We start from the raw sequence: 24,579 nt of genomic DNA on the forward strand, positions 1-24,579 counted from the left end.
GTATTCATGGCAATGACATATTATCAGAATCCATAAATGACAACAAAGAGTCTGATATAATTTTCTGTACTCATGTGGGGCAGTATCTTGGTTCATGTGACCCTCTTTTCCATGTCACATGTCTTACTCTCACCAGCAGGAATCACACAGCTCTGCTGTGTTTTTGACTTTGGTTTTTCTTTAGGGTGAGTGCTTGCCTTCTTGTCCATTCTTGGGCAGCTCAGGTTTTAATGCTGCCTATAGACTGTGATAGTTAGGTGCTCTGTTTTCATTAGGTGTCAACAGTGGTCTGGAAGTTCCTGCTTGAAGGGAGATGTATGTGGTGGATGCCTTGGGTAACTTACATATGCAAAATTTGAGGGATCATTGTACTCCAGTAACAGCCTCTTGTCACAGGGCCCACTCTGCCCAGGTATTTATCACCTGTTGTTCCCTAAGAGCTGTTAGGCTCTATTGATGGGAGTAGGACTTAGGTATCTGCATATTACAAACATCTAAAACCTATTGTTGTGGTTCCTATGTAAAGGTAGTCCCTTTGCATACAATTCTGACTAAAGAGGCTATCAGAGAATCCAGATGTGGTGCATGTTGTCTCCAATAGCCAAACAAACCTGCAAGGTATTGAGCTTATTTCTTATTCATGGTGGCAGCCAAGAACACAACTTTTTGTCTGAGTTATTAAAAATACATTATCCTAATATTTTTCTCTATCTCTGATTATTGTCTAAGGTGATTTCCAAGAACTGCATTGGTTGAGTACGACCCTAGATTTTATTAGAGTTGATGGCCCAGTCCATGTATGTCATAGTGTCTATGACCACATAGATGGTCCGCTTGATGCAGATCTAGCCCTATCCACTGGTGGCATATTGTAAAGAAAGTGGGGTAGCCCTGGGGAGGTAATTGAAAGTATGCTGCTGGCTGTTGCACATGGTCTTGATTTTGCAAGGGGATAAAGAAGATAAGATGTCAGCCAAATCTATTAGCAGTGCACCAGTTTCCTATGTGGGCCACAACTGCTTTGGTGATGACAATCATAGCAGGTACTAGAGGGACCAGTGTTGGCATCCTGCTTTTTAATATCTTGTAATTGATTTACAGGCTCCTTAAGCATTTTCTACAGGACATACTATTTAACTGCAGCAGGGTGATACGTAATGTTCCTATATGCAGCAAGTTCTTTATCAACAGAACAATATCCTTTCTTCTGCTTGGTACTGCTTTTGTTGAATAACCCTTCAGGTGTGGGGTTACCTAAATAGTCAGAGTAGACATTGCATTCTATTACAACTTGAAAACTTTGTGTTGATGGGACATATTCCCTGATACAGCAGTGATTTTGGGGGGACACAAGTAGTCAAAATGTCAATATTTGTGATGCATTCAGTAGTGGGAACCTCTACCCATAAATGCATGTGAACCTTTGTGTGAGCCATATGAACCATGGATCACCACATCTGTCCCTAGTCTTGCTAATTTGTTTTAGTTTAGTCCTACCACTGAAGGAAGCCTGGAAGCCTGGGATTATTATAACTTGATCACCAGTGTCCAGGAGTTCCATAAAAGTTTGAATCCACCTTTTTTTTTTTTTTTTTTTTTCCTGTTACCTTGTTAAAGGCATTGGTCCACTGGGATCCTATAGGAATCTGGAACTGTTGGCCATATGCCTAATCAATGTTTTTGAAGGGATTAAGTAAATACACAAGGAACCATCCTCTTTGTCTTACTCATTGTGCTAAGATATGGAAGCACATTTTTTTTTTTTTTTTTTTTTTTTTTTTTGTGGATTGGTTGGGGTGCAGGGAAACCTTAGCAACCCATGAGAGCTCTGTCCTTCAAATGTGTGCAGGGCCTCAGAAGGCAGCTATATGGGATTCTAAGTTTTCCATTCTTAGAATCCCTCTTTTTTTTTCTTTATTGCTTTCATGATGAACTCAGGCTTCAATTTAGAGATGCTTCTATCCCACAGCACTAATAGAGGTTCTTTGAAGAAGTCCCATTAATTTTTATTTTGTCTATTTGGTGACCAGAGAGTGGACGAACCACTTTGTTATGACTTGAATCCTTTATCATGAGATGACATATCCTTTGAAGCAGCAGTGATATTTGGTGCCACAAACAGAATGTATCTCTCAATTCTGTGGGCCAGCCCTGTTTTTCCTCAAAAACTCTTGGACATTTTTCTTCCTGATTTTTGGAATAGAGTCACACTATTGGGTTTCCTCCACCCAAGCTTGAGTCATTAGAAATCACTGAAACCATTTTGTGATTTTCATGGCAAAATGGAATATTTCATTGGAGTTTCTCCCTCAGTTTTCCCATGGGCATCCTTGGGGCCACAGTAGGGACAATGGAATCTTCCAAAGACAAAGTCCTGCCACATGAAGCCTAGCAGTATGGTCCAGGCAGGACCATGCTGTTCACATCTGTCGGTTCAGGGTGATATAGTCAAGTATTCATAGAGTTTAACCCAGGAGTCGTTATAGAGTTATGGATACTATTTTAAAAAGGGTCTTATTAATGTGGAATTTCCCTGTAGTTGGGAATATTGCTTTTCTGTTTCTCTTGTCACAGAGAAAGAGTGGCATAAGTTTTTATGGCAACTGTGTTGCAAATTACTCTGTTTGATGCTGACAAAAATATGCTGAGAGTGAGTGTTGGCTTTCTTACACTGGGTCACTGGGTTAAGACAACTGGATTGGCAGTCCCCCTGAACAACCAGGGTCATGAATTCATGAGCTCCCTTGGCTTTTGTCCATATATGTTCTTTAATACTTATACTGTACTTTAATGAATATACTTCATCAGAAGTCTTTGGCAATTTCCTTTTCCTGTCTTGTGGGACAAAATTGGTAACATATCTATAATGCTTTTTAGTTAGAATTTGGGACCCTGGAACACTGTCTTGCTAGGGGAATGTACTCACATTCAGAAAAACAAGTCTATCCCTAGAGATGGAGTAGGTTTAAGCTCTTGGGTGCTGAGAGGTTACATGTGAGATAGGTGATTAGCAAAGTACACTTGAGTTACTTTTAGAATAATAAAAAAAAACAAGTTCTTTTTTGTGGGGGAACTACTGTTATATACCCATTAGAAAAAAAATTTAAATAATGAATGAACCCAAGTCTTGTAAACCTAGAATTAAGAAGAGATCATTTCCCTTGAAATATTATACTTTTATTAAAGTCAATTAAAACTTTCACATTCATTTTACATTTTACTTTTAGAAAATTGTCTCTCTACATATGATAAATTAGGTTGGGGGAGAAGTAACATTGCAAATACAAATTTTTTATTATAGCTACAACTCTTCGTGTTGCACTGAATAAATATCAAGTGAGTAATTGAATGAACTTTGTACTTCATGAATTCTCATTTTACCTTCCAATTTACTGGGTAATTCTTTCAGTTCTGTGACCTACAAAGAGTTGAAGGGCTTACCCCTTTGTCATCATTCAGAGTTCTTATATAACAATAAAATTATAGAAAGACAATACAGAGCATTGCACCCCGATGCTTTGTCTCAATCTATCATGGCATCTATTCATTAATCAACATTTTTTAGGGATAATTGTTCAACTAGCCAAAATAATTATGGTGCATTATTATAAGGGGCAAAGTCACCTTTTCTTGTAATAAATATTTACTAAGATCTCTGTGTTCAGATCAACTGTACTAGAACTCTGAGATACAAAAATGAGAGTACTTCAGCTTTATTGGGAAACCCAAAACTGAATGTCAAATGCATTTAATAATAAATAAATAAATGCTAAAATTCAATAGGATTAATATTTTAGAAATTATATTAATAGATTGACTAGTATAGACTAATAATACAAATCTGGAGATCAGAGAAACAAAAGGATGTTAAAGACAAACATTCATCTGACATCACAGAAGAGAAGAATGCAAGAAAAAGTCTATAAAACACAGTTATCAAAGAGATGGAATATTGATGAAAATTCTAAAATATCACTTTGACCTCAGCATAAATAACCTAGCAGGAATGGAAGAAAGATGTAAAGGAAGATTTTGAGCATAGGAAAGTATTCAACTATGAATTAGAAAGTTCAGGAGAAAAGAAAGTTTAACACTTCAGAGCTACATAATAGGAAGAAAAAATTGCCAAAGCCTTCCAGTAAAGAATATTCATTAAAATTAAATGAGCTCCTCAAGAAGATTGTTTTATCAGATATTGTTCTGCAAATAAGTAAGGCATGTACTAGCTAATGAACACTGTTATTAGCTTGAGAATAAAGCTGACACACAGATAATGTCAGAGTTGAGAATTTCAAGCTTATTCAAATAAATAAATCTGGGGTTCTTACAGGGCCATTCATGATCTTACAAGAAATAGGTAGCTATACAGACCAACAAAGTCCATGAATTTAAGCTAGAGATGGACCTAATAGACTCAAAACTATTTGACTTGTTTCAATGTTAATATAGAAAAAAAAATGTTAATATAGCAGCTTTAAACATTTACAAAACTATATAAAATTAAACAGCTTTAACTTTAGAAAAAATATTTAAAAACTATGAAACAAATCTGTTGCATAGAAATATAACAAATAAGTAGAAACCATGCTGCAAAACAAACATACTCAATGATTCCATTATTATGAACAAAATAACCATTAAATATAGAAAGATTTAAATATGTTTTAGGGGCTGGGGTTGTGGTTCAGTGGTAGAGTGCTTGCTTAGCACATATGAAGCACTGGGTTTGATCCTCAGCACTACATATAAATAAATAAATAAATAAATATTATTAAAAATTATGTTTTAAAGTTTCCAAATTACAAAATAAAATGGGTAAGAATGCTTACTACAGAAGGAGGAACTACACCAGGTTTTGATATGTTTAAAAAATGATTCAATACTTGTATTTATAAAGTACACATGCAGTTAAAATATTTTCAGAGGGACAAATACAAATAATCAGGTATTTTGATGACCTCTAGTAAGACAGAACTTGATAATAGAGGTTGTGATTATAGTACTTCCAGTTGGTATTACAAAGAGAAATTAGCTAAAGAGCCTAATATACTGACTAAATTTAAAAAAAAAATCAATGCAGAGAAAGATAGCCCAAGTTCAAAAAGCACAAATATTTAAAAAAGTAATCCTAACATAACAACACAAATTCATAATATTCTGCTACTCAGATTTGCTTGTGGAGGAATTATGAAGTCAGAATGAATATAGACAAAACTAAGTATTTTACCCAGTTGGAGATACTGTTTCAATGAATGAAAAATTGTGAATGACTCAAGAAGTGATATAGTTGAATTCTATTAGGTAACTAATATTGTAGAATAGTCAATTATTATGAATACCTCACATTATCTTAAACTTAATTTCATACTGTATATATATATATATATATATATATATATTTTACCTAAGCAGATATAAAAATTTGAATTATTTTAAGTAACCTATTTCTATATTATACAACAGATTTTAGTAGACAATTTAGAGTAGAAACCTGATTTGCCTAATATGAAGAATTGAACATTTCTCAAATGCTTATGATTTTTCATAAACAATCTTAAATGTTCTATATGTAGTAGCCCATTTTATTTCATGCACTTCCACTATCCCTCTGTGCACATGTTTGTTTGTTTGTTTTTGTTTGGATGAGCAAGCAAAGGCACAGGCTACACTTCACAGCTAGTTACAAAGAAAAAAGATCAAGAGGGAAAATCACCTATTAGCTTCTCCAGCATCTACAGACTGAATGGGAGAAAAGAGCCCAGGTGGGAAAGTTGATAGGGATACCCAGGGAATGAACAGTAAAGGACTTTTCAGCATGAGGAATAATGGAATTAATTCCACTGGCATACAGGAATAGCTGGAGACTATCAATAAACTTGAAGGAATTGGTTTTGCTGATGTGCAAGTAGTGTTGAGAGATAAAAATCTGATAGCATTAGGTGGAGATAGTGAGCAAGTGTCTTCTGAGCTAAAATTTGAAGGGCAGCAAATACAAAGTGGGAAAATAATTGCAGAGACTATGCTGTTATTGCATAGACTTTATCACTATTGTTATCATCACCTCCACCATCACCATCATTTCCTACTCTGAAGGTCTGAACGTTCTTTTGTTTGTTCATTGATATATAACCATTTGTTAGATTTGTTCTCCTATAATGAAGGTTCTTAATGAATATTTCTTTGGAGTGGTAGCCCCAGAGCAGACACCTACCTCACCTAGTGCAGGTGGGAATACTCCTTTGCATCAAGCTTTTCCCAGTCTGCTTGTGAGTTCAATGACAGTTCTTTGGAACTTACTCTGACCATTCTCTTCTCCCTGATGAGAGATCTAGAAATAAGCTGATCACATATAGGCTATTACTTAATGGAAAGAGGTTTTTTTCAGGAAGTAATCATATTTTGGGTCCAGCAAAAAAAATTCATATAGCAGCAGCAGCAGTTCTACTTTATTTTTAAGAGGAGGGAGAGCTGAGTAGATTAGGGTGAAAAATGGATCCCTGATACTAAAAATTGGTGAGAGAGAACACATAAAGAACAAATTATTTTTTACAAGAAACCCTTGAATGGAAAATTGTCCTAACAAATGGGTATTCAGTATGCACTTTATCACTGCAGAAGATCAACACGTAGGACATAGGCTATTTAAAAACAGGTTTGTTCAAAGTACAATCATGTGTTGTCAAGTACTTTTTAATGCAAGATAAAAGGTGAAACTGTGAGCAGCACATTAATTTCAATAGGAAAAAAAAACTTTGTCTTACCAAGGTCAAATGAAACCTAAAATATATTATAACAAGTGATAATTTTCCAGTGACACCTCAGCTATAATGCATGTAATACAAGTTGATAGCATGGGATTGTTGGCTATGTTCTTTGATTAAATAGCCAGGGCTTCATTTCTTTTTGAAAAATGCAGAACAATGTGGTTCTTGTCAGCCACAGAACATGATGTTCTGGGACATTTTGTGTGATTTATGCAATTTATATGAGGCAGAACTCTTATAGCATCAAGCCCCTGCCACCAGAGTGTAAAACTAAAGTATTATTTCAGTGGGGCTAGGAGAGAACACTTTAAAGGATTCATTAATGTGACAATCCAAATAACATTCATGGCTTGCCATATTCCATATTAATCTAATTCAGAATGTTGCTGTTAAATTAACAGTGAATTTTTATGACATTGAGACCACTTGTAATAGACAACTAAACACTAAACTAATCCTTAATGTGCAAAGCACACATGCTATTTCCTCAAAATAGACATTGTTATGCTTTTGCTGACAAGAGCACATATTGCAAGTCACAAATAAGAATATTGCTCTCAGTGGTATAATATAATCTTTAGTTTTCATCAATTTATTTTGAAAATAGCATTACTGAATTATTTCACATTATCATGTCACAGCAAGTTGGAAAATATGAGCAAAAAATGTTTAAATTTATGTTGGTGATTAAATGTAGAGAAACAATCCACCATACGGATATACCAAAATTTCATTTGTGTATTATGGAGAGGAATCTAGCAAACAGGAATAATGTATGATTATAAATATTTGGATAATAAATCACTGGACTGTGGTTGGTGACTCCCTAAGTTGTTTTTTCATTGGAATCATAGCGATTATCTGAACTAAACAATGAATATGATAACCACTTGCCTGTTGCTAATAATTAACTCAGTCTTCTGCTTTTATAGGAATCTAATCTTTGACAAGAGGGGGGATATGAAAAATGGAGTAATGAGACAGACATCATTACCCTTTGTACATGTATGATTAAATGAATGGTATGAACCTATATCGTGTACAACCATAGAAACGAAATGATGTACCCCCTTTATGTACAATGAATCAAAATGCAGTCTGTAAAAAATAAAATAATTAAAAAAAAGAATACCTAACATATAATGACTGGAATTATTCTCAGTTATCTATTTCTATTATGTTAGTCAACTTTTGGTCTTTGTCTCAAAATACCTGAAAAAAATTCAACTTGAAATAAGAAAGATTTATTTTGACTCAAGTTTGCAGAGTTCTCAGTTCTTGGCCACTTGGCCTCAATACCTTTGGACCCTTGGGGAGGCAGAATCAGGGTTAGGGAGCACATAGTAGAACAGAGCTGGTCAATTCATAGTGCCTAGGAGGCAGAGAGAGAGAGAGTGAGGACGGAGCTGGGGACAAGATACACCCTTCTAAGGCATGCCTTCAGTGACTCACTTCCGCATACTATGCCCCACTTCCTACAGTTTTCACTCCCCTAATAATTCATTCAATTATGAATCCATGTATGGATTCATTGATGAAATCAGCCCTCATCATCCAATCACTTCCCCAAATCCCTAGCTCTATAAACACTGCTACATTGAGGACCAAAGCTTTCAAAACAGGAACCTTTGGAGGACGTTCAGCTTACAAATTTTGACAGCTATTGTAACATATTTTCACAAATTCAGTTATTTAAAACTATTCTATCATCTTAAGGTTCTAGAGGTCAGAAGTCCAAAATGGACCTTACAGGGCCAAAATTAAGGTCTCAGTAGACTTGCATTTATTTTGTGTTTCTTCTAGGGGAAACAGAATTCATTTTGATTTTCTTCTATCTATTTTCATAGAGACCATATTTCTTGAGTAGTAACTCTCTCCTGGAAATTATGTCACTCAAAAATGTTATGCAATATATAATATATGTATTATAAAGTTTGTGTAATATTTCAATAAAAGAACATCACTACATGCAGGAACTGTTGTAAGAATCATATTTTCCAGTACATTGCTAATTTCCACTTACATTTTAAATCTGAACATTTAGGAGGATGTAGTATCATCTAAGCACAAGTTAATATGCAAGAGACCTACAGAATATATTTTTTCTCTGAGAAATCATGCTACATGGAATTATAAGAACATGGTCTACATTAATTGAACACCTTGGCTAGCTCCAAAAAATTATTTCCAATGTGAAAAATATCTGTTAAATAATAATACAAATATATATGATCAGAGATACAGGTCTTTCTAAAATTATAAAATTTTAAAACTGATAATACTACTATTTAAAAAGTATTGAGTCCATTTTTACAATTACTACTTTGCTAATAATTTCAATGGGATGTTTTTAACTTAGCACTTAAGGTTTTACTAGCTTTTATTTAATAGAAAATATACCAAACATACTGGTAAAAAATAACATATTCAATACACAAATGAATTGTTAAATTTATCATTATTGGTATACTCAAATATAACTAAATTCAGATAATTTAATAAAAATAGATAAAAATATTTACCAACATGCCCATAAAATTTAATTAAATATTTCCTTTTCTCTTCATATCTCAGATATCTTCCCCAATCACATTTTGATGCTCAATAAAGGTGACCCTTCTTACCACACTCTTTCAACTTCCTTCTAGGTTTTAAGAAACAAAATTGGTGCTACTTCCTATATTCATTGATATACTTTATTAGACACCTTGGTTCATAAATTATCTATGTATGTATATTTATATTAGCAGCTTAGGAGTTCTCCATAGAGAGATTTTTACTTGTTCATTTTGCTTCATCGGTGCCTATTCTGAAGTTTGGAAGACATGTAATGGATATTCTGTTGTAACTGATGAGAAATTGATGGTATTGATAATAAAGGAGTGAATGAGGCTAAAATTTGGCATTCAATGATGATTTAAATTCATTGTTTTTCACCATAAACCATGTTAGTGTTTTAGATTGTGAATTCCAATAAAATAGGTGCATGCCCAAATCCCTGGCACCTGTGACCTTCCTTGAAAAAACTTATTTGGAAAAACAGTGTTTGCAAGTATAATTAGTTCTCTCAAGATGAGAATATCCTAGATTATCTGTTGAGCCCTAAATCTAAGGACAAATATCCCTATGAAACACAGAAGAGGAAAAGAAATGCACACATTGTGCACATACATGCACAGAAGAAAATGTGATATGAAGATAGAGACAGAGATTGGAGTCCTGTGGCTACAAGCTGAGGAAGCCAACACATATTCTCTGCCCAAGGAAGCTAGAAGAGGAAGGAATGAATGCTCTACTGATCCTCCAGAGGAAATGTTTCCCTGCTAAAACCTTGATTTTGAGTTTGATATCCAGAACTCCAGTAGAATACATTTCTGTCATTTGATATCATCAAGTTTGCAGTAATGTGTTACAGCAAAACTGGGAGATATACACAAGAATCATGGAGAAATATCAAATAGAAACTTCATTTTTACTAGACAAGCCTATATAAGGTGACTCATTTCCAAATATACACAAAAGTGCACAAACACAAACTAAGAATCTACCTTATCAAAAGTTGAAAATTAATATACTTGTACATAGTTTGTGTTTAATTAGTTCAGTGAATTTCAAACTTTTACATTTATACCAAATTATTCAACTTAGTTTGAATATAGATGAAACTTCCATGGTAACAATATTTGATTCAAATATTTCATTATCACTTCTATTGGTGAAAGTGGGTATGTTTTTTGTGGGGTACTTAACCAGGGATTGAACTCAGGGGCACTCAACCACTGAGCCACATCCCAGCCCTATTTTGTATTTTATTTAGAGACAGAATTTCACTGAGTTGCTTAGCACTGTGCTTTTGCTGAGTCTGGCCTTGAACTCCTGGTTCTCCTGCCTCCATCTCCCGAGCTGGGATTACAGGCATGCACCACCACGCCTGGCTGCCAGTGAATATTTTTAATAGTTTATCAGTAGTGTTACTTCACAATTTTGAATAGACAGTTAAGTGATTTTCCCTAGGCCTTCTGGCTATTTGGAATTTTTTGATTACACATTTTTTAAGTTGGGTGTTTGTCATATTGGGCGTAGCTTACCAAGAAAGAAGTCATGAACTCATTGTTCCAAATATTAGTATGTACACCTTCACTGAGGAGTCAAGCATGAAGGATGGAGATAGTTGAAAATTCTGGTATGAGTCAAGGGGGTTTTTGTTTCTGAGAACTTTGTGAAAAAGGTTCACACTGCAGACTATAGCATTTATGCCAACTTCTTGAGAAAACAGGGGCCTTGATTGGCCGTTTCCGACTTGTATTCAGCATTGCTCTTTGCAGTGACTTTCCTTTTAAACCACTAACATCGCTTATCTTTTTTACAGAATTGACTAGCTCAAATTAGAGATTTGGAAAGGATGAATGAAGAAAAGACATGGACATGAAATATGTTAGATTTGACAGGAGTTGAGTGCAAAAGAGTAAGTGCTGGTTTAGCCTTTTATATAATATTTGAAATATAAAAACAATTTCTTCCCACACCCTATCCCCTATGTTCAATTGGATTATCCAATCACATTATCACTCCTTTTTAATTGTGTGTCCCTCATTCCTATTCATCTTCCTCTAACTTATTGTTTGCAAGTTTCCCCATTGGTTTCTTAGCACCCAAGCTCATCTTTATTCTTTATATAGAAAAAAATAAATCTTTCTAAATAACCATTTCAGGGTATTGTTTGTATTATTGAGTACATTTCTCTAGTGCAAACAAATAAGTAAATGAACAAGAGAGTGAATGTGTCATATTGTCATGTGCCGTGGATCTTAATTGGTTCAATATGTATTTTAGCAAAATAATGATTTTTTCCATTTTCAACGTATTTCCACTTTATTTTTTTCTTTTTTAAAATTTTGATTCATTGTACACAAATGGGGTACAACTATTGTTTCTCTGGTTGTACACAAAGCAGAGTCATACCATTTGTGTAATCATACATGTACACAGGATAATGATGTTTGTCTCATTCTATTATTTTTCCTTCTCCCACCTCTTCCTCACCCCTCACCTATACAATCCATTCTTCCTCCATTATTGCCTTTCTCCCACCCCCCATTATGTATCATCATCTACTTATTAGAGAAATCATTTGGTCTTTGGTTTTTTGGAATTGGCTTATTTCACTTAGCATGATATTCTCCAACTTCAAACATTTGCCTGCAAATGCCATAATTTCATTCTTCTTTATGGCTGAACAATATTCCATTGTGTATATATTCCACAGTTTATTTATCCATTCATCTATTTAAGGGCATCTAAGTTGGTTCCACAATCTAGGTACTATGAATTGAGCTGCTATAAACATTGATGTAGCTCCGTCACTGTAGTATGCTGATTTTAAGTCCTTTGGGTATAGGCCAAGGAGTGGGATAGCTGGATCAAATGGTGGTTCCATTTCAAGTTTTCTAAGGAAAACTTGCTTTCACCAGCAATGTATGAGTGTACCTTTTTCCCCACATTCTCACCAACACCTATTGTTGCTTGTATTCTTGATAATAGACATACTAATTGGAGTGAGATGAAAGCTTAGAGTAGTTTTGATTTGCTTTTCTCTTATTACTACAGATGAACATTTTTTCATATATCTGTTGATTACTTGTAGATCTTCTTCTGAGAAGTGTCTGCTCATTTCCTTAGCCCATTTATTGATTGGGTTATTTGTTTTCTTGGTATAAAGTTTTTTGAGTTCTTTATAGATTCTGGAGATTAATGCTCTATGTGAAGTGTGTTTGGGAAAGATTTTATCTCACTCTGTAGGCTCTCTCTTCACATTGTTGATTGTTTCCTTTGCTGAGAAAAAGCTTTTTAGTTTGAATTTATCCCAATTATTCATTCCTGCTTTTATTTCTTGTGCTTTTGGAGTCATATTAAGGAAGACTGGTCCTAAGTCAACATGATGAAGATTTAGACATGATGAAGCCAACATGATGAAGATTTTTTTATTAGGTGATGGGTCTCTGGTGTAATTCTTAGGTCCTTGATCCATTTTAAGTTCAGTTTTGTGCAAGGGTGAGAGATAGGGGTTTAGTTCCATTTTGCTGCACAAGGATTTCCAGTTTTCCCAGTACCATTTTTTAAAGAAGCTATCTTTTCTCCATTGCATATTTTTGGCACCTTTGTCTAATATAAGATAACTGTATTTATGTGGGTTTGTCTCTGTGTCCTCTATTCTGTACCATTGGTCTACCTGTTCATTTTGGTTCCAATATCATGCTGTTTTTGTTACTATAGCTCTGTAGTATAGTTGAAGTTCTGGGATTGTGATACTGCCTACTTCGCTCTTCCTGCTAAGGATTGCTTTAGTCATTCTGGGTCTCTTATTCTTCCAAATGAATTTTATGATTGCTTTCTCTGTTTCTATGAGGTACATCACTGGGATTTTAATTGGAATTGTATTCAATTTGTATAGCACTTTTGGTAATATGGCCATTTTGACAATATTAATTCTGTCTATCCAAGAACATATGAGATCTTTCCATCTTCTAAGATTTTCCTTAATTTCTGTCTTTAGTGTTTTGTAGTTCTCATTGTAGAGGTCTTTCACCTCTTTTGTTAGATTGATTCCCAAGTATTTTAATTTTTTGAAGCTATTGTGAATGGGGTAGTTTTCCTAATTTCTCTTTCAGAGGATTCATCACTTATCAATAAAAATGCATTAGATTTATGCATATTGATTTTATATCCTGCTACTTTACTGAATTCATTTATGAGTTCTAGAAATTTTCTGGTGGAAGTTTTTGACTCCTCTAAATATAGAATCATGTCATCAGCAAATAGTGATAGTTTGAGTTCTTCTTTTCCTATTCATATCCCTTTAATTTCTTTGGTCTGTCTAAATGCTCTGGCTGGAGTTTCAAGGACGATATTGAAAAGAAGTGGTGAAAGAGGGCATCCGTGCCTTGTTCCAGTTTTTAGGGGGAATGCTTTCAGTTTTTCACCATTTAGAATGATATTAGCCATGGACTTAGCGTAGATGGCCTTTACAATGTTAAGGAATGTTCCCACTATCTCTATTTTTTTCTAGTGTTTTGAGCTTGAAGGGATGCTGTATATTATCAAATGCTTTTTCTGCATCTATTGAAATAATCTTATGATTCTTAACTTTAAACCTGTTGATGTGGTTAATTACATTTAATGATTTCTGAATGTTGAACCAACCTTGCATCCCTGGGATGAAAGCCACTTGATCATGGTGCACTATCTTTTTAATATGTTTTTGTATGAGACTTGCTAAAAATTTTTAAAGAATTTTTGCATCTATGTTCATTAGGGATATTTGTCTGAAGTTTTCTTTCCTTGATGTGTCTTTGTCTGGTTTTGGTATCAGGGTGATATTAGCTTCATAGAATGAGTTTGGGAGGGTTCCCTCCTCTTCTATTTCATGGAACACTTTGAGAAGTATTGAAATGAGTTCTTCTTTGAAGGTCTTGTAGAACTCGGCTGAGAATCCATCTGTTCCTGGACTTTTCTTGGTTAATAGGCTTTTGATGACTTCTTCTATTTCATTGCTTAAAACTTATCTATTTAAATTGTGTATGTCCTTTGGAGTCAGTTTTGGTGGATCATATGTCTCTAGAAATCTGTTGATGTCTTTGAGATTTTCTATTTTGTTGGAGTATAGATTTTCAAAATAGCTTCTAATTATCTTTTGTGTTCAATAGTGTCTGTCATGGTATTTCCTTTTTCATCACAAATTTTAGTAATTTGAGTTTTCTCTCTCTCCTCTTCATTAGTGTGGCTAAGAGTTTATCAATTTTATTTTTTCAAAGAACCAACTTTTTGTTTTGCCAATTTTTTAAATTGTTTCTTTTGTTTCAATTTCATTGATTTTGGCCCTGATTTTAATTATTTCCTATCTTCTACTGCCTTTGGTGCTGATCTGTTCTTTTTCTAGGACTTTGAGCAGTAATGTTAGTTTATTTATTTGTTGCATTTTTCTTATTTTATTGAATGTGTTCCATGAAATGAATTTTCCTCTTAGTATTGTTCTCATAGTGTCCAGAGATTTGGATATATTGTATAATTATTCTTATTTGTCTCTAAGAATTTTTTTAATCTCCCCTGGATGTCTTCTGTTATCCATACACCATTCAATAGCCTATTATTTAATCTCCAGGTGTTAGAATAGTTTGTTTTTTATTGTATCATTGGTTTCTAATTTCATTCCATTATGGTCTGATAGAACACAAGATAGTATCTCTATTTTTTTTCTATTTACTAAGAGTAGCTTTGTGACATAACATATGGTCTGTTTTAGAGAAAGATCCATGTGCGGCTGAGCAGAAAGTGTATTTGCTTGTTGATGGGTGGAATATTCTATATATGTCTGTTAAGTCTAAATTATTGATTGTGTTATTGAGTTCTATGGTTTCTTTGTTCAATTTTTGTTTAGAAGATCTGTCCAATGGTGAGAGAGGTATGTTAAAGTCACCTAGTATTTTTGTGTTGTGGTATATTTGGTTCCTGGAATTGAGAAGGATTTGTTTAACATATATGCCTTTATTTTACTTTTATGGGGCACTGAGGATTGAACCTAGGACCTTACACATGCTAGGTGAGCACTCTACCACTGATCCACAAACCCAGACCTGTTTAACATATATAGATGTGCCATTGTTTGGGGCATACATATTTATTATTGTTATGTCTTGCTGATTTGTGCTTCCTTTGAGCAGTATGAAATGTCCTTCTTTATCCCTTCTGACTAACTTTGGCTTGAAGTCTACTCTATCTAATATGAGGATGGAAACCCCTGCTTTTTCACTGAGTCCATGTGTCTGGTAGGATTTTTCCCATCCTTTCACCTTTAGTCTGTGGGTATCTCTTTCTATGAGATGAGTCTCTTGAAGGCAGCATATTGGTGGCTCTTTCCTTTTAATCCAAACTGCCAGTTTATGTCTTTTGATTGATGAGTTTAGGCCCTTAACATTCAGGGTTATTAATGAGATATGACTTTTGTTCTTAGTCATTTTGACTTACTTCCAGTTTTAAACTTGACTTGGTTTCTCCTTTAATTGGCTATTCCTTTAGGGTAGTTCCTCCCTTTACTGACTGACATTGTTGTTTCTCATTTCTTCCTCACAGAATATTTTCCTGAGAATGTTCTGTAGTGCAGACTTCTATTTGTAAATTCTTTTAGCTTTTCTTCATCATAGAAGGATTTTATTTCATCTTCAAATCTGAAGGTTAGTTTTTCTGGGTGTAAGATTCTTGGTTGGCATCCATTTTCTTTTATAGCTTGAAATATGTTGTTTCAGGCCCTTCTAGCTTTTAGGGTCTGGGCTGAGAAATCTGCTGATATCCATATTGGTTTCCCCCATATGTAATCTGATGCTTTTCTCTCACAGTCTTTAAAATTCTATCTTCATTTTATATGTTAGGTATTTTCATTATAATGTGCATTGGTGTGGATCTGTTGTTATTTTGTACATTTTGTGTCCTGTAAGTCTCTTGTATTTGATTTTCCATTTCATTCTTCAGATTTGGGAAATTTTCTGATATTATTTCATTGAATAGATTATTCATTCCTTTGGTTTGTATCTCTGTGCTTTCTTCAATCTCAATAATTCTTAAATTTGGTCTTTTCATGATATTCCATAGTTCTTGGAGGTTCTGTTAGTGATTTCTTACCATCTTCTCTGTTTGGTCAACTTTGTTTACAAGATTAAATATTTTGTCTTCATTGTCTGAGGTTCTGTCTTCCAAGTGATCTAGCCTGTTGGTTATGCTTTCTATGAAGTTTTTAATTTGGTTCATTTCCTTCATTTTAAGGATTTCTGGTTTTTTTTTTTTTCTTTTTTTCAGAATCTCTAATCTCTTTATTAAAATTATCTTTGCTTTTGGCATCTGCTCTTTTTACTGTTTATTGGAGCAATCTTTCACTGCCTGCATTTGCTCTCTTATCTCGTCATTTAAATTATGTACATTCTGCATTTTTGCTTCTTGGATCATTTTAATTATGTACTTTCTGAACTCCCTTTCTGACATTTCTTCTGCCATGCTGTCTTTGGATTTTATTGATGCAGCACCTAGGTTTGTCTGGGACACTTTCTTCCCTTGTTTTCTCATATTGTTTGTGTATCTTCCCCTCTAGCAGGGGGAATCCAAGGTATTGCAGTTTCCCCCTATAGACTTATAGTGTCCCTGTAGGTGTTCCAATATCTCATCTTGAAGTGAGAGATAATATTAGGAGCACACAATACAAACAATATGCATCCTTAATCCAAATAGACTCTATTAAGATATTAACCATATTGTCTTAAAAAGAGAAATGATGAGTTCGATTATTATCTACAGCACAGAAATTGTGGACCATTTCTAACAGTGGACAAAGAGGATGGGACGGGTGTAGGATATAACATTAATGAGAAAAGAAGTGAGTCTATAGAGGTTCTATTTTGTAGTGAAAGTGGAATTAAATGAAATTGGTTGTTAGCATGAGAAAAAGGAGAAAGAGTCTCCAAGGAAACAGATAGATAAGAGGAAACTAAAGAGTGAGAAAAATATTAATAAAAGAAAAGTAGGAATAATAGTAGGTATAATAGTAATAATCGTAATAATGCTAATAAAAAATTCTACAATAAAACTATACTGTACTATTAAAACTTCCTAGTCTTCAGTAGCCTAATGCCTCAAAAGAGTGCTGTCCCACTAGGGATGGTGGCCTCCAGGTCAGGAATAATCCATGCTAGCAGGCAAAGGTGACCCCACATGTTGATTGATGTTCAGCTGCCTCACTAGAGCGCATGAGGCACTGGCTGGGCAGGGTCTCAGCACTGGAGACAGTAGGTGCTGACTGGACTGAGTCTCTGAATTGATTATGTTTGATATAAAATATCAATTTTCTATCAGTCACAATGTTCATTCCCAGGAATGACATATCATCTCATTATATTTTTGAATGATCACCATGTTTTATCTTTTTTTTTTTTTGGGTGCTGGGGATTGAACCCAGGGCCTTGTGCTTACAAGGCAAGCACTCTACCGACTGAGCTATCTCCCCAGCCCCACCATGTTTTATCTTTGTATTTTATATATACAGCAAAAAATAATAATGTTTTCTACTAACAAAACCTGGTTTTGTTGTTTTAGTATAAATAATTTTATCCTTAAAACATTTGTATTCCATTATCTTTGTATATACAGTTAATTTTGTAGTAAAATGTATATTCAAAAATATTATCTGCTAAAAGAACTATAATTTTTATCTAATGTATTTGAATGAGAAAGCAATAAACTGTACTTTTGATGTTACTAATATAAATTGTTTGACTTTAAAATGAATCTAAATGAGAAATAAAATTACAAAATGCTTAAAAGTATAACTATTTTTGATGAAAGAAAGGTTTTTTGTTTCAGTAATAATGATATTCCCCACGTTAGTGTAATAGGTAAAGCAGGCTTATATAAAAGCTCAGAAAGAACTGCCCAAGATAAAAAGTTTAAATTCCTGAACAAAGCATTTCTAAAGGTTCTATATTACGCAGTTATCTTACTATGTTTAGGTTTTCTTCTCTGTGTCATGATCCCTGTGCACCTACTGAAAACAGCATTTCATGAACCTTTTTGAAAGTAACTTTTATGTTAACTTAGGCACTAATTTTCTTTGTATTACAACAAGAGCAAATAAAATAACCTATATTAAGTGGTCTTTGAATATTGGCACCGCATAAAAATGCTTTTAATTTTTACTAATTCTTTCATTCACTTTATATACATCACATACAATGTTTAACTTTCATCAATAGGTATAAAGAAACATGTTTTTCAAAGAACTGTATATGATGAACTTCAGGAAAGCCAATACTAGATATAAAACTTACTTGATTTCAATGAAAAGAAATTTATCAATGGTTAAAAGTAAAGAAAACTTTATTAAATCAATTCTATAGCAAGTTTTTATATTTATTTTCTTATTTAACTTAAAAAACTTTATGGAATCAATATCAATATCCCTACAGCGATAAAAACTAATAACTATCATTTTAAAGATACCGCTTTAAAATAACACCAAGAGGAAAGTTAGGATTCTAATTCTAATCCCATGCTCCCTCTGCTAAAACTTATAGTTTTTAGACTGAAAATAATCTTTGATACAAAATAAATTATTCAAATGTTACTCTCTAAAGTTTCTCAGTGGTTAAATACACAAATTTTAAGGGACAAACCCCACAAACCTATTATTTTTTTTTCACTTCCTGGTTCTCTATGTCAGAGGCTTAATTTCTTTTTTCAGTCTGGAAATTTAAAATTTCTTATGTAGAAGGGAAAAACAATCCACAACACAAAATGTCTCTTGTTTGGTTTCCACAGATATATAGTAGGTTTTAATCTTATTATTTAAAATCAGAATTAAAAATTCTGCACGGGATTTAAGTTATTCAGTACTTTAAAACAAATGCGTTTAACAAATATTTGCTTAAGTTTGATTAAAGGAATTAGTGATTTTCTAGTATTCGTACATGTTTCCTATCATATATACATGTGTAGATATTTATTAAAATCCAGATATCATTTATCACCAAACTGTTGAAAATGAATTTTTTTCTTGGTTTGTGTACATAACAGGCACAACAATTCTATTTTTTTTAGAGCATTTGGATTTGTACTTTATTAAATATGTAAAAGTGACTGGTTGGAGAACCAAACAATTCAAAAATTTATTCAAAATTTTATGTATAAAATTTGGGAAAACTAGAAATTATTTTTTGGATAATAAAATCAAAGTGATGACAAATGAGAACTTGATAAATTAACTAATTTACCTCTTTTTCCTCCCTTTGAAAAACAACTAGACAGTGCTCAGGCCAGAAATGAACTGGGAAATTAGTCCTGTTTTTGTGTATTTGCACTCTCAAAGGTACTCCAACTTAAATTAGGCAGACTTAACCAGTTTACAATGAGAGACAGAAATAGGAGAAGAAAATAGAATTTAACAATCTATAAATGTCCTGTTAGCCTTTAATCTCCTGCCTTCTTCACATCTCTGTCAGTATGACCTCACATTGAAGGAACCCCCATACTCAGAGGTTTTGGTGGTCCTAGTTAATCAGGTTCCTCAGGGATGACTTCTCTCCTTTGGTTTGATTGATAAAAAGATAAGTCTTCGAACACCATCTGGTCCTCAATCTATTTATTCTGGCAGTGTTCTTATTGAATACATTGCAGGAACAGTCTGGTAGCATGGACCAGTTACAAAGGATCAGAGAATGGACTGAGAGACTTTCCATCTGGACACAATTCTCAAGGTTTGAAGGACCATTCTTTCTTTCTTACGCATGTGTTCGGATTGTATTAATTAGTATATATCATATATTTACACATATATACATAGAGAGAGAGACTTTGTTTAAGCTCTCTGTATTACTCAGGGTTCTTCAAAGAGAAGAAACAAACAGGAGATAGATAGATGTAGATAGATGATAGAGATAGGGAGAGGTATGTGAGGGGCAATTTATTAGATGAGTTTGCTCACATGACTACAGATGCTAAGTCCTATAACAGGCTATCTGAAGCCATCAGAGAAGCACAGGTCAGTCCAAGGTGAAAGGCTAAAGAACCAAAGAACCAAGGTAACTCTCAGTCCAATGTTGAAGGCCCAAGAATTCTGAAAATCTGATAAGACAAGTCTCAGAGTCCAAAAGTTGAAGAAGAATTCTGATCTATAATGGCAGGAAAAGAGCATCCCATCCCAGCAGGTAGAAGGGTTGGAGACTTCACCCTTCTTTTACCTTTTGGTTCCACTCAGACTTTTAGCTGATTGGATGTTGCCTACTCACATTGAGGATGGATCGTCCTCATTCAAGTATACTGGCTCACAGGCAATCTACTCCAAAAAGACTTTTAGAGTCACACTTGGAAACAACGCTTCACCAGGCATGCTTTAAGCTAATCAAATTGACATCTAAAATTAACCTTCATGCTATCCTGGTAAGAGTCTACTTTCATTTAGGGTTTATAAGTGTGACATCTGAGTAGAGGTGGACTTGTTTCCTGGAAATCCCCATGCTAAGTAGCATCATGCTGCAGAGTAATACACAGCATTAGCCAGGCAAAACACTTGGATGGACCTTATGGTTCTCATTAATCTGACAGTCATGGAGCATCTCATAGTGTACTACACTCCATGCCCTGATCCCTTCAGGTCAACTTACCCTGACCCAAGCTTAAAGTATACTCTATGGTAAGTCAGTGCTCAAACAAAGTTCAAGAAACAGGATCTTCTGCAGGAGGATAAGGAAGAGTTAACAACATCATAAATGCCAACAGAAATAATAAAGACTATGGCAATATAGTGTAAAATGCCCTGGAGGCTATGTGAGTCCAATCAGAAGAACAGATCAAAATAAGATAGAGGGATTTCTTGGATATGAATGATGATCCCAATGATCTCAATGATCTCAATGATACTGTTCTGGGTTTTCTTAAGTTCACAGATAATATGAGTTATCTGTTAAATGTCATCTACCTGTAAACAGCAGGAGGTATCCTCCCTTGGAAGATAAATGATAGTTAAGGAATAGACAGATAAAGAGCAAGTACTTCAGACAAGTTACTCTGGTTTCAGCTTTGGTGCTGCTTTACTGAACTAAGTGCACAAGATTTTGAGTCTTAATAAATTTTAAAAGCAGAAGGAAACTTATGCATTTTACTGATACAAATTGTTTACATAAGCTCATGTATGTCAAGGGGAATGCTCAGTGCCTCGCAGCTAGTCGAACCAGCCTCCATTAACTCAGTAAGTCAAGTATGCTGATTGCACCAGATGCTTTTATAAATATTTTACTTATTACTCTCATTTCTGTTTTAAAATTTTTACCAATACACATTATCAGTAAATATTAGCCTCTCAATGTGAGTAGAGTTGTTGACTAAACTCCTAAAGATTAAATACATATTTGCATTTGTATATCCCTGTGGCATCCTTCCATTAAAAAAGAATATGGAGAGATAATGCTGCCTTGAATGTAAGATAAAGACATCCCTAGGTGGGGGTTACAAATAAATGCTAATAATTGCTAACATTTTAAAGTGAAAGAATATGCATGTTTTGATGTTGAGTCATTTTATGGGTCCAAATATCAAATTTCACAACTGTTAGGGTTTCAATATGAGGTATCACACAAAAGCTCAATTTTCAGAGGTGAAATGATTAGATCATGAGATTTGTGAGCGAATCGATGGATTAATCCTCTGATATGGATTAACTGGGGGGTAACTGTAGGCAGGTAGGATATGGCTGGAGGAAGTAGGTCACTAGGAGTATGATTTTGGTGTGTACCTTTTGTTCCACATGATTGGACCTCACTCTGTGCTTCTAGGTTGCCAAGTCTTGAGTCTTTCCTCTACTACTCCCATCCACCATGATGGTCTGCCTCACCTGAGGCCAGAGCTAAGGAATAATCCAACTGTGGACTGAATCTCTGAAACCATGAGCCAAAATAAACTTTTCTTCCTCTGTTGTCCTTGTTAGGTCATTCTTCACAGCAATGAATAAAACTGACTAAAACAATTGTCACCTTCCCCTGCAAAAATGCATGTTCCCTGCAGTATATGATACCTGTTTTCCCCTTGTTCTCAAAATACTATTAAAAGGTTAACTTCTCACAGAGCCATGGTGGTAGGTGTATAAGGTGTTTAGAGTCTGCAACAAATCATTTGAAGCAGCCACAACAAATTCTCTGACAGAACTGGATCAACTGTACCTCCCATTTTACTTTCTGCAGACTATAAAATCTCTATTCTGACAGCTCAAAATTAAAATATCCCTTGATTTTCACCCTTCATTCTTTATATAGGCCTAAAAGGGTGACAAGAGTTCAGTGTAATCTGTCAGAATTAATTTCATCTTCTAAATTCAGGGAACATATAGGTCACAAAAATTTTATCTAAAAGGAATTGAAACTTAGGAATTTAGTTATTAGAGAAGAAATATGGAGACAGAGAAACATTATATTATCACCAATTCAATAAACTCAGAAAGAGACATAAGGAAACTGCATTTATAAAAGAAATACAAAAATCAATAACAGAAAAAACTGAGATTGGAAGTTTTTGACCTTTAAAACATAATCACTGAATTTTAGAAATACCACAGAACCATAGGGCAAACAATTTAATTCAAAATCTGAAGAGTTAATTAGGAAATGTCAAGAATATTACAAAAGTCAGTACAAATGTGCATAGCTATATGACCTCTAAAATGATAGAGACATGTAATATTAATCGAGGATAAAATATATATATGATTTAGCAATTAGTACAGTGAAAGTATCTATGAAGATAAAAACCAGGGCTTCTTGAAATTAAATACCAATAAAACAAACAAACAAAAGCTATGTATATAGAAATATAACTTACTGAGAAGAAAAAAAATGTGTATAATGGAAAGTAAAAATTCAGAAGTGTATTGAAGATTTTGCCATGTGCCAGGAAGTATTTTAATCAAAATTTTATACCTATCTATATGTATATATGCATGTGTGTGCATGTGTGCATGTGTGTGTGTGTGTGTGTGTGTGTGTGTGTGTGCATGTTCATGTGCATGTGTTTGCAGATGTGTTTGCAGTACTAGGGATTGAACCCAATGTTTTAACTAATCTACATCCCCAGTTCTTTTTGTTTTTTGTTTTGAAACAGGGTCTCCATAGATTGCCAAGGCTGGCCTCAAACTTGTGGTCCTACTCCCCAGACTCTCAAGTAACTGGGATTATAAGCCTGAGACATGGTTCCTGGGCTTACATTCTTTAATATTTAAAAATGTCCTATGAAAAATAAAATAAAATTTGGGTTGAGACCAAGGAAGGACTCTGAGTCAGATTGTTTAGATTCAAATTCTGCCTCTGAAACTAACTGGTTGTGCAATCTTACATAAGTTACCAAGACTTTCTACATCTGTTTCCTCTTCTGCATTTCTTATAAGATTATTATAAATAATAAATAAATTAGCATGTAATAATTGCCTTGAACTGGAAATAACATATGGTAAGCTCTACGAAAATGCTAATTTGTGATTATAATTACTAGTATTCTCTCCATTTTGCAGATGAAGAGACTAAATCACAAGGTATACAAGTTAAGGAATTACCCATGTTTACACAGCTAGCAAACAGTGAGTACAATGAATTTACAGTTTTAGATTCTGAAGGAAAAATGTATAGAAAAGGACAGAAAATCACATACCCTTTCTAAATGTAAGCATTTGTAACAGAGAGGGCTGGAAATGAAAAGGGGATAATAAGAGCATATAAAAAGGAGTAGCTTTGTCCCTTGGTAACAGCAACAGAGTTTTGTGTTTCTAGTGCACAGGCTAGAGGAATAAGGTAGAAGTGACTCCAAACATATTGGGGCAGTGTTCTGGTGTTCCATTTTGTTGTGTGTTTTTCCTCTAATTGATGTTCAGCACATGGTTGTTGGAGCCCTTACTTTGCTCTCACGGATATGGGAAACAGTGAAACCTTACTTCAATACAATTGGTGTAAATCTCTCACTTGAAAAACTTGCAGTGATGTCATCTACGGTGATGTGGCCTGCAAATATTGGTAACGTTGCCTGTGTTCTAACCAAACCAATATCATGGTGACTGGAATCAAGTTTGACCACAAAGCATGAATGAAACAACAAATGTACCTTCAGTTTATAATCTGTAAACTGAAAGAAGGTTGTTTTTTGGCTCATATGTTGCCGCCATAATTGCAGGCAATAATATCTGAAATGTCTTTACCGGAAGATGTTTAAGAATCATGGACACTTTGCTTTTCTTTTAGGATGAACA

At 34.2% G+C, this 24,579-nt stretch overlaps 1 pseudogene; it reads left to right on the forward strand.

Moving 5' to 3' along the window:
* LOC124985615 (dehydrogenase/reductase SDR family member 1-like) overlaps positions 1-24,579 on the forward strand; it is a 63,801-nt pseudogene that overhangs the window by 34,197 nt on the left and 5,025 nt on the right.

Source organism: Sciurus carolinensis, chromosome 5, assembly GCF_902686445.1.
Source record: "Sciurus carolinensis chromosome 5, mSciCar1.2, whole genome shotgun sequence".
Classification (NCBI taxonomy): Eukaryota; Metazoa; Chordata; class Mammalia; order Rodentia; family Sciuridae; genus Sciurus; species Sciurus carolinensis.